We start from the raw sequence: 11,409 nt of genomic DNA, 5'->3' as shown, positions 1-11,409 counted from the left end.
CTGTGTAATTCCCGCTAGCAGGTTTTCACTGCTCCGTATCTCATAACTCTACCAAAAAAAAAAAAAAAAAAAAAAAGAAAAAAGAATTCTGAACCTTTCTCCAGCGGAGAAGTTGCACATGCAGATTTTATCCATTGCTTTCAGAAGCAATTGCAGGTATGGAGGGTTTTCTTCCCCCCTGCTTTTTTCCTAATAGTCAGACCTAATACATTTCAAAAGAAAAGCAAAAAGCTACGTTTAGAGGTGTATTTGCCGAGAGGTGTCAGGTAACTGAGCGGGCTCTTCTCAGGTAACCCTGTTTTATGCAAGCTAAACCTTGGCACGTCGCTTTCGATGTGATCGTTAGCGTGGACATTAATCTGAATTTCTTTGCCGCCGTCACGCGTGGCACCGTGGGAGCAAAGGCCACAAGGATGCGCACGGGGTACGAGAGCGATTTTGAACCGGCGCGTCGCACGGGTTGGCAGTCGCAAAGATGCTCTTTCCCCTCTCCCTGCCCGGCACCGCGCCGAGAGAGCAATTAAAGCTCAGCCTGGCAAGTTACCGCTGCTGCTGCGATGACATTTGCCCACGCCGGTCGCTGTTTGCTCCGGCCCCACCGCGGCAGAGCGCTGCCAGCCCGCCAGCTACCAGCCGGCTGCGCTCCGCAAGGCACCGGCGTCCACTCGGGGCGAGTCCTGAAATGCCAGCATCTCTGCTGAGACCAGCGGGCAGCGAAGGGCTGGCCGCACCGCCCGTTCCACCCTCGGGGATGCCCGCCGGAGCTGGGCGGGAATCGCGGGGCTCCCCGGGCCGGGCGGGACCGGGACGGGGCGGTGCCGCCGCCTGCTCCGCGGGCTGCTGGCCGGCAATGAGTCCGCGTGGGACGTGGATGTATTTTTAGTAATGATACATATTGGCGCGTACACGAGATAAATGTCGCGCCTGCCCCCAGCAGCATCAATGATCATCGATCGCATCTCTCCGGGGTGCAATGGCAGGGACCGTCCCGGGAGCGGGGGTGGGGTGGTTCTTTTTCACTTCAGGGACGAGAAAGGGGGGGGGCGAGAGGATGTGGGGAACTGAAGATGACCCCTTTGATCAGCGGCCTGAATGGGGAAAAAAGGATAAACAAGAAGTTGAAGGCAATAAATTTAAGCCATGAACATGTCCCTGTAACCTCTGGCCTGGCCACTTGAGGATGAGACCGGGTTGAAATTCCGAGAGCCGCAGAGGTAGAGAGAGGGCTTTTAAGGCGACCAAGGTACCCTACTGCTCCGCCTCGGGAGCCGCTCCCTCCCAGGCCTTAATGAGTCAAAAAGCGTGAACGACACGCGAACAATTTTATCAATAGGACCATGTAAAGGCCGACTGTGAGGAAAGTTATTTATTAATATAGCCAATTGTGGCTGGTTCCCATCCACTCAGAAAAGAAAAGCCCTTGCTCTGGAAGCATTCACACCAGTTCTCCAATTTTTATTCTGTCCTGTGGCTCAAAGTTGAAGTTCCCCAAGTGAAATAAATTGTCCACAAAAGAGGAAAGGAACCACATTTTCTTTTATTTTTCCTTCCCTAAAAAGGAAGGGTGAAACCGATCTAATGTGCCCACTGGAGCAAGATGCAGCATGAAAGGCCGGGTGTTAAAAGTAAAAGCAGCCTTTGGAGCAAATGGGATGGAAAATTAAATGAAATTAAATAGCTTGAACGACCGTATTGTCCCTTATTAAAAAGACACATTAATTACATGGTTTCAGCTTTATTCAAAGACAATGTTTAGACTCAATCAAAACATTCCACTATCGCTCTTTATATACTTAAACTGGGCTACTAGAGGCACCATTAAAGCGAGATCACTTTTGCCCAGAGATGCGATGAAAGTTATTTTCCTCGGCGGCCCTTATTTATGCCCACCGCTGAACTGCCGGTGCCCCTGAGTAACACTTTGGCACACTGTTCTCCCTGATTTAACAGGTTGCCCCATAATGAGGCATGAATGTTAAGGAACAACAGTCATCCAAAGAGGCACAGTTGCAGAGAGCAATGTCCCACCAGGGAGCTCCATTCAAACCATCAAACCGCTCCGGCACAGAGAAGGTTCAACACCACATTCAGACCAGCATGAATGCCTGTATACAGGGCCCGGCTCATTATGCCGCGGAGCACCGCAGCGGAGGCTTCAACAAAATGCTGCAAGTTCATTCAGCAGGCCATACGCTGGCGGGGCAGCCCAGCCGGCGGCTCCCGGGGTGACCTTTTTCCGAAATGGCTTTGCCCCGCCGGGGCGGCCCTTCCTCGGGATGAGGGACGGGACGACCCGGCGCTTCCTGCCCTTCCCGACCCAGATCCGGGGTTCCGGCCCAGGGCTCCGCCACCACGGCCCCGCTGCAAGGGGATGGGGATGCCAGGAAGCGAGCGGAGGGCGGGGGAGGGAAGGCTTGCTGAGACCCTGAAACATGGAAATCCCCTTTAAACTGGCCGAAGAGATCGACACGGTCTGAACGTCTCTTCTTCTCCTCTCTTCTCTCTTCTCTCTTCTCTCTTCTCTCTTCTCTCTTCTCTCTTCTCTCTTCTCTCTTCTCTCTTCTCTCTTCTCTTCTCTTCTCTTCTCTTCTCTTCTCCTCTCCTCTGTCCATTCCCTCCTTCCCTTCCTTTCCTTCCTTCTCTGTTGCAATTCCTTTCTATCTCTTCCTCGATTTCGCTCACCTTCTCTCTTTCAGCCATTATCTCCTAAACCCCCTTCCCTTTACCACTCTTTCCTCCTTTCCATTCCTTCCCACCACATCCATTCCTCCCCGCGACGCCTCCCACAGCGGCCGCAGTAGCCGCCGCCCCGCCGCGGCGCTGCCGGTGCCCGGTGCTACGGGCGGGCAGTGCCGATTGGCGGGGCCGGGCGGTCGCGGCCCGGGCCGGCGGCCCCCAACCAGCTGTGCGGTGCAGACGAGATGCGGGTGGGATATTAAAGCAGCTTTTGAATAGTAATTCAGGTTCTATGGGAACCCGGGCAGATGACAGGAGCTCGATTTGGTATTCGTATTGTTAATCGCGAGCGTCAGCCCAGATCGGATTCAAACACGTTTTGTGCTCGTTAAAAATTCCAGTGTAGGGGCTGAGATTTTTTTTTCTTTTAGCCCAGCTTCAATTGGAGGCGCAACTTGCCGCATAAAGTATTCAAAGTCTGTCTAAAGTTGCCTTTTAACCGGATTCTCCCCCTCCCGCAGCCCCCACCGTATCTCTTGGTTCTTTCGGTTGACATGGTGCAAATAAAAGTCAGTAAACTTGTTGCTGAATTGCAATGTTTCGGTGTACCTTATAAATTCATACCTTTTCTCCCTCGATCGCCTCAGAATGAGCCCCTGCCTCAATTCGATTTTCCTTGCTGTTGGGCACATTTAGGAGAGAGTCTATTTGTGAAGTTCATTTCTAGGCAAATGTATTCAAGAGCTGATTGGGATGAATAGGACCGTGTGTCAGCCGCCCCTAATTGGGATTAAAGCACTTCGGACCATATGCAGAGAGTGACAGAAATTCTCAGGTTTCATTGTGCTCAGACTTCCACCCGCCTGGACACTCCCGCTGGAAAAGGGGGATTTATAAAGATTTCAGGGAGAAACTGAGGAAATAAAGGAGACGCAGAAAACGACCGGGCTAATGTCCCTCTGCGGGGCTGCCAGCGCGGCAACTGCCGGAGACAGCAACGGGCAGCGGCGGGACCCGGCGAGGCGGCGGGGCCGGGGCCAGGCGGGGTCGGCAGCGGACCCGGCGCCGGGTTTCCTTTCGGAGGGAAGCAAGCATCGGCACTCTCACACCCGGCTTGTATTCAGGCTTAGAACCGTATGCAAAACCATAATCCCGAGGTTGGGGGTCATACGGGATGTGAATGAAAAACCCCATGAAGAAACTTTCCCCGGGTGTTTCTAGCCTAAGGAACAGGCTCTTAGGGGAGGAAGGAGGGAGCCAGGGAGAGAGGGAGCCAGGGAGGGAGGGGAGATGTGAGTCACAGGCAAATGCCTCTCCCTGCCCAGCCCAGCACTGGTATCAGGGAAACGGGGTTTTTGGAAAAGGAACCCCGCGGTAGGGGATGCTGGCCGGGGGCTGTAGACCCTGCGCCGGGCCTGCCTGATCCGGTGAAAGATGCTCACGGCCAAGGGTTGGACTAGATGATCTTTAAAGGTCCCTTCCAACACAAACTACTCTATGAGTCTATGTTTTTAATCCAAACCTGCTCCACGTCCATATCCATCCATTGCCCTGTCTGCCCGTCTGTCCATCTGCGTGCCGCACAAGTGGCCCTGGCAGGGTGAAGCACCCTGCGCTGCAGGGTCTGCCCTTGCTGGAGCTGTAGCAAGAGGCAACGTTCAAAGCTCAGGCCTGGCCTTCACACTGTGACTAATCCGAGTGTGAAGTCATCTGGATGCGGCAGCCCAAAACGTGGTGGGAAAAATGTTACTTAGGTTAGTGGGTTTTAAACTCTGTGCTCGGTTATCAAACAAGATGATGTTTAATCCCTGTGGAAACCACCATAATCAGACGGAGAAGAGCCTGTACTGCTAGCAGGGCCTTTGTCCCAGCGTGGTGGCTGCGAGCTGGTGACCGTCTGCTGCTTTTGCGCTCTCTACGCTCCTCTGCAAAGTGCCCATTGCCCCGACGGGGCGGTTTTGTGCCCGCGTCCCGGGCAAGCCCGTGTCCCGGAGGGTCGGGCCGTTCCCGGGCCGCGCCCCGCTGCCGTTCCCGCGGGCTCCGGGACCCAGAGCCCCGGCGGGGCCTCCGGGAGGGCTCGGCAACCCCAGGGCGATACGGACACAACTTTCCTCGGCTATACAGAGCTGTGTCCCCTCCGCACGGGAAACGCCCTGGCACTATCTGTAGGCTGGTGCATAGCGGTGGGAAGGGTCCTGCCCGCGCCCCGTGATTAGGCAGTAACGCCGCTCACTTATGCGGGTACCTACCCGTGGGTCTGGCCGGTCGGAGAGAGGGCATGGGGCTGACCCAAGCCGAAGCGTGCCCAGTGCCCCGGGCACGGTGATCTCTTTCCAGCACTGAACTGGGCTAAGGATGCGACATGCAAAGTCCGGCTGGCCTGGGAAGAGCTTGACTTAACAGCAAATGTTGCTGAAGTCTCAGATCAAGGACTGAAGTCCATTCTCTGGCGTGGGTTTGCCCCTGCAACCCGTCCCCAGTAAGAAGAAGATCTGATTTAGAGGAGACTGACAGACCCTGAGCGGGGCGCGGCTGCGCAGGCCGGGCAGGGCAGGGGGAAGCGGGGCCCTTCGCGTCTCCTCCCGCACCGCCGGGTACCCGACGTTCATATTTCTGCAAGACAAAGAGCAGGAAGGAGCGGCGGCGAGAGGAGCGGCGGCCACGGTCGTGCGTGGCGGTGTGCGGGAGTCGGGGCACGGCGGTCGCGCCGAGTGGCCGCCGATGAGCCCCTGACATAATTTCGCCTCAACCGCGCTGGCTACGGGCCGGGGGAAATGCAGTCTTTACATGCCTTCGCCCCAGACGGCTGCGATATTTAAATAAAAAAGGAAAGAGCATCCCCGAGCCAGCCGGCAGCGCTGCCCCAGCTTTCCGGGAGGGGGGAACGCGGCCGGTTTGGTAGCGCAGCCCGAGCTCAGCCGGGGCGATTCGTGTTTGCCCCTCTGGGAGCCAAATCTCCCGCCCCAGCCCAAGGAGAGAAGCGTGGTCCTGGGACACGCAGAGGCCGGGCGTGGGGGCAGGCCCACGGCTGTCCGCTCCCGGGGTGCCCGCGGAAGGGATGCCCGGGAGGCCCCGCTGCCCGGACGCTGCTCCTCGGGTTACAGGCAGAGCTGCGTAGACTGCGGCTACAGCATCCATACTTTATCACGCCTATATCCACAGGCACCTCAGAGGCACGAGGGATGCGGGTTTGCCTTTGTGTTCGTACATATGCACCCGGGTACGTCTGTGTCTATACACACACATAGAAATTTATTCGTAAGTCGGTATGCTGAAGTCACTACGATCCTTTTTTTTCCATGGGATTCATGACAGGAGCTCAGGGAGAAAGGCCCTTCCTCTCCCTCCCGGCCATCCCTGAGAGACAGGGGTGTGACTTACCGAAAAGCATACTGTACATACAGAGACAAAGGTTACCGAACATATAGCGGACCAATGCGCTAGGAAGCATCTGCAAAGGTCTGCTTGGCGCTGAGGAACCGAGTTGTTCGTGCACTGCGGAAAGCAGCAGGGTGAAGAAGCAGAGGGTGCTTCCCCCCTCTGTCCGCCAGCATCAAAAATATCTCCGTGAATCCAATTCATAGAGCTATATTCTGATCTGAGCTCCCTCTGAGTCGGGCTTTGTAAAGACAGTGGTTGTACCACTTAAATCACATGGTCCTTCCACCTCTAGGCAGGCAAGCTATCACTGAATTTTTATTTCAGCCTGTGTTTTAATTGTTTGGGTTTTTAAAATACAGTGGGAGTCCCCTTCTCTGAGCATTTCCACGGACTGTCTCTCTCCGTCCTGAGAGCTCGATGCATCCGAGCCCGACCCTGAATCTCGTCCAGGGACGAAATCGTGCAGCGACACAGGAAGGAGGCACAGCGCAAATCCTGCAGAGCTCCCCTCCTCCTCCTCGGACCCCTCTGCCGTGCTCAGCTCGGCTCAAGGCGGAAAAAAATCTTTTACATCGTGTTTTCCCCAAGAGCTTACGGGGGGATGGGGCGAACGGGACACGCGCTCATCTCTTTTAAAACCAGCTCTGTGTTCGCAGAAGAGTTGCAGCCGTAAAACCAGGCACTTAATCTCTGTAAATCTCCCCGAGGGACAGCGTTATAGTAGAGTAACAGCAACGACATAGCTGGCTCTTATGGAAGGGCGGTTCATGGGTAGGTGCCAAGGACCTCGGGAGAAGCAAGTGCCATCGGTGCCGGGATGGGAGTGGGGAGCCGGGAGCGCGGCGGACGGAAGGCGCCGACCCGCTCCCGCTGCGGATGCCCTCGGTTCAGGAGTCGGGAGGTGAAAACGATGGTGATTTCGCCAGCTAAGCTCCCAGTGAATCCAGCACTTGATGTGAGGAGAGGCAGGGAAATAAAACATTGGCACGGAAGAGAGAGAAAGGGATGAAAAAATGGTAGCTGCTGGAAGGAAGATCTCTTTCTGCAGTGGCACCAGAGAGCAGGGCAGAGCTTGCTGGCTGGCTGGTCATGATGTAAATGGAGAAAGAGATAGGTTTTGCCAGCAAGGAGTAAGGGCTGTAAGAGAGCTGACTTCCTAATAAGCGCAAATAATGTTGTAAAGGGTTTCAGCATTTTATGCTTTTCAAGATACGACTATCAGCAAGAAAAAAACCCCAACTTTAGCACAACTGCAGCCATCAGAAACTGTTCGTTACACTCTGGTAAACATCCCCTCATGGTGAAATTGTTGGTGGGGGAGGAAGGCAGGGCAAGAAAACGCATCTTTTTCTAGTCTGTGCAGCTCTCTAATTAATGAATTTGACAAACTGAAAGGTCTTCCTCTGGTTCTCTGGTTCCTGTGACTTGACTTTTTTTTTCTTCTTCTTCCCTTTTTTAACCCAGTAAAGATACTCGAAAGAAGAAAGAATTTGATTTAGATATGAAGAATAACGGAGGTTAAACCCACGTTATCTAGGACTTATCTTAAAGTACACCACGAAGTACAGCCCTTTCCCTTCTCTTCATTTCGGCATTGCATATTTTGATGCTGAAATATGCATCATTTTTGACAGCTTCGGAGTTATGAAACCAAAGAAACTTGTAGGTGTCATCTGTCGGAAATAATTTTTCGTTACAGCCTGTAGATTTAATGTTGTTCTTTCTATTCATTGTTTGTGCTATTAAAATAAAATCTAAATAAAATTATTCAGTATTTTTGCCCGATCGCCTGTGGACCGCTGCCCTCAGCTTCCCCAGTGTCATCATCTTTCAGTCTAAATATTCAAATATGTGTTTAGAAGAAGACAGATTAACCTCAAAGTTTCTGCCTCACTCTATGTCTCTCACAAGGAAAAATAAGGGCACAATTCGGGCACACACATACAGAAGGGTTAGCTTTTCCAAAACTAGGAGGAAAAATCCTATTTGTCTTTTATTATTTCTATCACGGCTTGGTATTGGGGAGGGGCGCGTCTTGTTAATAAATTGACGTCTTTAAATTATTTGAACCCTTCTTAAAATCGGGATTGAATTAAGCTGCGACCAAAATATCAAACTACCTTCTACTTGAGTCACTGGTTTTAAAGTTAAATTATGATGCCCACCATAGAGGTACGTCTGCCTGAGAAAGATTACTTGCCACCGTTGTGTTTAAATCCATGTCGTATTTAAAGAAAAAAATGGAGCGTGCACATTCAGCTACCGCTGCGAAGAGGTTTTCAACAGAGCAGCCCCCGGGGCTTTAGGGCTCACCCCAGGTACAGAAACTGCTCTCGGATGGATGCGGGATTGCACCCTCTACAAACGTAACCCCATGCGGAGAGAATACTTGGCTTTCAGACATTCCCTATGAGCCTTCCAGGCGGCTTTTCCTCGGGAATGTGAGACCCAGGCCAGTCCCCGAGGTGCCCGCACCCCCCGGTACTGGGCTCCCAACGCTGCACCAAGCTGTCCGCACCCGCTGCCCCCGCCCCCAGGCTTGCGGGCTGAGCCCCGCTGCCCTGCCCGCTCCGTGGGAAGACCCTGCAACCCTGGACAGCCTCTATTTGAGAAAAGGCGGCCCCGTCCTACAGCCTGGGCGTCCCGTAGCCGGTGTGATGAGATTTTCCACTAGTGTTTTACCTTGCAAAGAAAAAAAAACAACTTTTTTTTTTTTTTTTAATTCCAAGAGAGCAAAAATACGCCTGTCCCCTGGGATGAGTTCCCAGGAGGGGAAATATCTGGATTTTCATCACGGCACACCTGAAGCTGTCACCCCGCCCCGTTGTGCCAGTGGTCACAGCGACCCCCGCTCTCCGTGTCTCTCAATTCCTATAAATATCAACATTACCAGCGCTCCCCCCGCAGTCTGCCCGCTGGAGGAGAAGCCGGCCGAGATCCGCCGGGCTCGCAGCGCGGCCGCGCAGGCTTGCGCGGAGCCTGTGAGCGGTGCCGTCGGCTGGCGGGCTGCTGCATCCCCGGCCCGCTGCCCCGTCGAGCTGGCCCCAGAATGGGGGGGATTTGTTGGAGATGGTTGAAACCCGGGGCTGGAAGACGGCAGTTTCTCAAACTCCCGTTGGGAGCCCGCAAAACTGGGTGGAAAAGATGTGCATACAGATGTGCACGTGTGTGCACGTATATGAAACCTGTCCGGGGGAAAACAGACACGGAAATATACAACACGGCAGTGATATATTTTCTCTCCTCGGTTATATAGTTTTTCCTCACTTACTTAGTTTCAGAAACCCCCTCCGAGCTTCTGTATTGGAGAGAAACCGTTTGCTACCACATAGAGCGAGGCAGCGAAGCCTCCCCTCGGAAAAGCGTCTTTCAAGCGTGATCCGGTGAAGATGCAACTAATTAACTCGCTTCTCTGTTTTCAGCTCATTTCTCTCCGGTAATGTCAGGGGCTTGTCGAGGAATGTGTGTGTGTGTGTGTGTTTTCTCCTCAGGCCAGGCTCCGCCGTGCGCACCGGGGAGCCGCAGCCCCCCTCCTGCCTGCCGGGTTGCTTCAAGGTTACCCGATACCTTCGCGAAGTCGTGCAGAAAACCCGGCTCCCGAGGTCCAACGGGGACGAGTCGAGCAAGAAAATACATGCTCCTAATTTTATTCGAGTTAAGAAAAACGACACAACAAGTTTGCAAACGTGGGAGGCTCGGGCTGAAGGCGGAGGAGCTGCTCTCGGGGGGGGCAAACGCAGGTTTTTGAGTGAAAACCTGGAGGAATAGCGAAAAAGGTCCTGGGGAGGTGGGGAAAGCCCTGTGCAAGCCTGGGGTGGCACCCAGGTGGGTGGGGGAGCGAGGGCCGTTTCCATTTTACAGCAGCATCCTTTCCTCCGGAGGGGCCAAGAGCTCAGCACAAAACCCTACAGTTTCGGGACAGACTCGCTTTCTCCAGAAGGTGTTTAGGGTGTGTGTGGGTCCCCTGAAGCACCCAGGGGCGCAGGTAGAGAGGGCTCCTGCCCTGAGCTAGGCGGCAACCTTGGGCAGCCTCTTGACTTCTCAGGACGCCTTTCACCGCCCACAGCGGCTTAATATTTATTTAACTGACCGTTTGCGAAGAGGTGAGAGAGAGGTAAACTCTCTCTGCGAGGTGCAGGTTACCTCAGAGACCTTCAATCCCCTCCCGCGGAGGTCCCCAGCCGAGCCACCTTCCCTTTGCAGCACCAACACAGGGAAAGAAGCCGTGACTCTGCTCAGCGCTGGGCAATCCGCAAAATACTCTTTCAGGGGGGCTGCATTTCACGCTGGGAACTTGGTCTTTCCAGGAGGGAAAGTCTTCCCTGATGGGACATACGCCCCATGTGAGTGAAGGTCCACCCGGTGCCTGGAGCGCAGGTTGATCTACATGGCTCCCGCGGCTTGAAGGACGGTTTAACCCATGTCTCAGCCTGGACCGGGTGTGCTACTCACGATCCGGCCCCGCACGCCGGGGCCACCCCCTGCACGGAAACCCTGAGCCATCGGGGCGGAGGATGCGTTTCCAGCCGACCACAGAAAAAAAAAAATCAAATCAACATAACACTGATTTGATACTCAGTCCTGCATATGTTCCTGCTGTGTATGTTTCACTGAGAGGAAGCGGGGTTAAATGCCAGAGTGTCTGTGACCCAGAAAGGAAAATCCTTTGAAATAACAGGCTACTGTGCAGGAATGCTGGCGATTTTTAAAATGATTTTAAGTGCAGTTGGGTAGGAGGTGGCTGACAGCATCTTTCTGATCCAGCTACCCTCGCCAAGGAATTCTCACAACAGAGCTGATTGGTTTTAATAACGCCTCTGTCTCTTGTCGTTTACCTTCGTGTTGTAAACCGAACCATCATTATTCTAAAGTCTTTCCCTCACCTAATGAAATTATCCCAAATGTCTTCTATGTAAAATATTAAATGGTTGTCTTTGCAAGAGTCTTTTTCCTGTGTGTGCGTTGAAGGGTGAGGGTGCTACAAATAAAAATTTCTCCAATATAAATAATTTTCCCCTGAAATTGTCAGTCAAGAGTAACAGGATCCTTATGTTCAGATATGTGCTACTGAGCAGCTGAATTTTTATTTCATATGTATAAACATTATTTGTGGATAAACATTATTTGTGGATACTTCCTACTGGTTTGACATGGGGTCACATCCAGAGTCCTCACTCCTCCAATCCACCTCCCTCATTGCAGAATGTAGCCTAAAAGACCACCATTATTGGGAAAAATATCAGACAACTGTCACATTACCTAACTTAGTGAAATCATAACAAAGGCTTCCATTAGAAGTGACATAACATAAGCTGGAAGGGGTTTTCAATTCCACTTACACTTCTTTTCCCC

Source organism: Grus americana, chromosome 3 (assembly GCF_028858705.1).
Source record: "Grus americana isolate bGruAme1 chromosome 3, bGruAme1.mat, whole genome shotgun sequence".
In the NCBI taxonomy this organism is placed as follows: Eukaryota; Metazoa; Chordata; class Aves; order Gruiformes; family Gruidae; genus Grus; species Grus americana.
The sequence above is the reverse complement of the archived record's forward strand: the minus strand, read 5'-3'. Positions refer to the sequence as shown.